Source organism: Peromyscus eremicus, unplaced genomic scaffold (genome assembly GCF_949786415.1).
Source record: "Peromyscus eremicus unplaced genomic scaffold, PerEre_H2_v1 PerEre#2#unplaced_630, whole genome shotgun sequence".
In the NCBI taxonomy this organism is placed as follows: domain Eukaryota; kingdom Metazoa; phylum Chordata; class Mammalia; order Rodentia; family Cricetidae; genus Peromyscus; species Peromyscus eremicus.
This window is the reverse complement of record NW_026734866.1, coordinates 1-3,566: the sequence shown is the minus strand read 5'-3', so window position 1 is coordinate 3,566 and position 3,566 is coordinate 1. Positions and strand designations below refer to the sequence as shown.

The 3,566-nt window shown below is 34.3% G+C and overlaps 1 long non-coding RNA gene across 1 annotated transcript; it reads right to left on the bottom strand.

Annotated features, from left to right (window-relative positions):
• Nucleotides 1–1,636: 1,636 nt before the first annotated feature.
• On the bottom strand, nucleotides 1,637–3,288 carry LOC131901907 (uncharacterized). The gene is made up of 2 exons (XR_009376936.1): nucleotides 2,788–3,288; nucleotides 1,637–1,876 (listed from the first exon to the last, which is right to left on the bottom strand). It is a non-coding gene; the product is annotated as an uncharacterized LOC131901907 (long non-coding RNA).
• Nucleotides 3,289–3,566: the final 278 nt, after the last annotated feature.

The following is a 3,566-nucleotide window of genomic DNA, read 5'->3' as shown; positions in this document are numbered from 1 at the left end:
GTAGATCACTAGAGCCACCCCTTTGAGGGATTATCCTCAATCTTTAGTTTCAGAAGTGCTCAGCTTATAGGTCAACCATAACCGGAACATCTGCCGCCTCACAGTTCAGCCACCTTCCACTGATTTCCTACACCATGCCTTCTTCATTCACATGGACTTAAACTCTCTAAAGTGATGTGCCAAAACCATGCTTTGTTTCTCAAATGGTGTTTGTCACATGACTTAAAGAAGTAATATAGTATCATGGAACAGACAACATTTCATAGTAAATTTTCTTTCTCCTCCTGTCCTTTTCACCAATGAAAGAATGAATTCTACTGAGCAAATATTGTCCAAAATAAATTCCCATCAGGGCTTGGTTCTGAGGCTTAAAGTATCTTAAAAACAAATATTGACATATCACATATATTTTTTTCACATATAAGATTGTTTTTGAAACAGAAAATTCCTGCATTTATATTTATCTCAAACTATAAATAATGACAGAGAAAAGTGTTCCAATGCAGCAGTTTAACTAAAGCAGTGCTTCAGTCTTGATGGACAGGGAAGGAGCTTGGCCCTGTCTCAACTTGGCATATCATGCTTTGTTGACTCCCATGGGAAGCTTCATCCTTTCTGAGGAGTGGGTTGGGGAATAGAAATGAGGTTGGGGAGGGAATAGGATGAGAGAGGAAGGGGTGTGTGTGGGAACTGTGGTTGGTATGTAAAATAAACAAAAAATTTAATGAAAAAAAAAGCAAAAAACAAAGTAACAAGAGAGGAACCAATATTTGCTGATTGCCTTGCATGGGACACTCAACAGTCAACAGAAAAGGCTTCAGTAGGTTTTATTTTACCCAGAATCACTGGAATGGCAGTAAAAAAGACATTGCAAAAGCAATTGGGATAGCTACTATACATAAAAGGAAGAAGTATCAGAAAGGGTGTGAGAAATTGTAACCTTTGTGCATTGCTGATAGGTATGGAGAGTGATGTAGGAGCTGGGGGATACAGTATGGCGCCTCCTCACAAACCTAAATGGCGAATTACCATATGATTTTTTATACATATTTATATTTACTTCACATCTATATTTATTCCCCAAAGAATTTCATGTCAGGCCTCAGATACTCATGTACTTCTGAGAAAACACACCTCTGCATTGCTCATTATAATTGAAAGATACCAAGAAGAAATCCATTCAGGGTAAAAGAATAAACAATGGATAAACTAAAAAAACTAAAACAGTGCTCATTTACATAAAGAAGGTATGGATGAACCGTCAATGACCATCATCAAATACTGTATAGCTGCATGAGTAAGTATAAGAGCTAAAGGGAAATATAGCAATCAAATGGACTCAAACAACTTTGAATGGGTAATTAAATTATTATTTAATTATTATTAATTATTAATTATTCAATAACTTTGTACATCCAAAAATGATATCTTCTAAAAATATATTGCAAAGCACATAAACATATATACATATAAACATATATACATATAAACATATATACATATATACATATATACATATATACACATATACATGAACTATTTACATCAAGGGAAGGAAGGTAAATATAAAATAAACACTGAAGATAGCATAACATATTAACATAATATAACATAATCTAATAAAACAAGATAAACATATGGAAATAAAAACAAGATAATATAATAGTGTAATATAGTATAACATAATAAAACAAAATAAATAGGTGAAAATAACACTGAAGATTATGTAATATAATACTATATTATTCTAAAACATAAAATAAAAATGTGCTTTTTTTGAAGCAATTATTGGAGAAGAGACAGATTTTCTCCTGAGTTGTCTTATTGTGGATGGTCGGAGAAGTTGTCAGGCAATTGTCGTAGGCTTGTCCAAGTTCTAGGATGAGAATAATTCATTTTAAATGCACAGTGTTCTCTTCTGCTTTATAAACTATATGGTGAAAAGAGCTAGTTAGAGCATTCATAAAATGCATTTCTAGAACATGTGTGCCAACAGAGACGTTTTTGTAAAGTTCACCTTTCATCCATCGTGAACATTCCATTGAATACTTCACTTTCGTAACAGATCTATATGCTCCATGACATTTGTGAACCTTAATGCGAACACCTAACTCTAACCTTAATTCTACTCTAACTATATAACAGGAAGCCTAATCATAAAACTCAACCGAGCCTTAAAGTCTAAATTGGAAACTAACTCTAGTATGTAACAACAGTGAGGAAAACATGGAAGATGGTTAGGAATACCTTTCTTCTTATGAATGAAACCTTTGTGTTAGAAATCGATTTATGTTCTTTTTACATTTTCAACACCATACTATTCCTTTTCTAAAGAATTTATTCTCTCCCTGACCACCAGACACACTGCCCTATTTTCCTCCTTTATGTCCAGTATTTGAAACTCTTCATATTCTTTAGCTCCCAGCTTTCTCTCTTCAGCTTTATTTCCTAATATTCCTGAACTTTTGAAATGTGACCAAAACATACACACACACATTCTAGATATCTATCTATCTATCTATCTATCTATCTATCTATCTATCTATCTTACTATCTATATCTATATAATCTATCTAAATAACTATATATGTATATATATATATATATGCGATTGATGACAATCTTGATTTAGCCAGTTGTTGACTCATGAGATAATCATTCCATTGACAGTTAACTCTTTTTATCCCCCATGCTGCACTGAAATACTTATACTCCTGAGCTGGAAAACTGAGTATATATTTTAGATAAACATTCTTTCTAATACATTTAAAAAAATATAACTCTTACCATCACTTTTTTATGTTTTCTCTTCTATTTCTTGTAGTGGGAAGAAGAGCTCCGTTTTTTGGTGAAACATGCACAAAAGCATGCTCTTATAGCATCAATCTGTAAGAGATTATGTAAATTAAGGAGTTTTTAAACTGAAAATTAAAACAATGTCACCCAAGATTTGAACCATCCATTCAACTAAAAAGGGCAACTATGGCTGATTGCATATTTTACATACATTCACAATTTTAGAATAAGTTACAATAGTATGAGAATTAAGTACTAGGACTCCTTCAGAAAGGGAGGGACTCTGAGTTCTAGGCTTAGGCTACCTCTGATGTTCCAGAAACTCCAGAACCAGATGAAAGATTCTGACTTCCCTTTAGGGCCACATAAGATACCCATGAACTTTGTCCTGGGGCCTGACTTGCATGATCTCCTACAACAACATAAGGCCCAGGGATTTTCCTCTAGAATCCCAGGCAGTATGACTTCCTACACCAAGTGAGGGACCTTGCCTTCTAGATGTTAGGCCCACTGATGAACTAGGCAAACTCCATGACCAGTTGAGAGGCTCTCACTGCTTTGATTCAACCTATGTATTCTGCTCGGGACCATTCCCACACGTGGCTAGGTTTCACGTGCCAGGCACCACCTGTATTGACACATGAACCCTGCTCTAGGCTTAAACAGAGGCTGACTCCCAGAAGAAGGATATCCTTCAAATCACAAACATATTTAAAAATCTCCTTTGAATGTAATTCTAAAATCTAAAAGAAATGGATGTATTTCTAGAT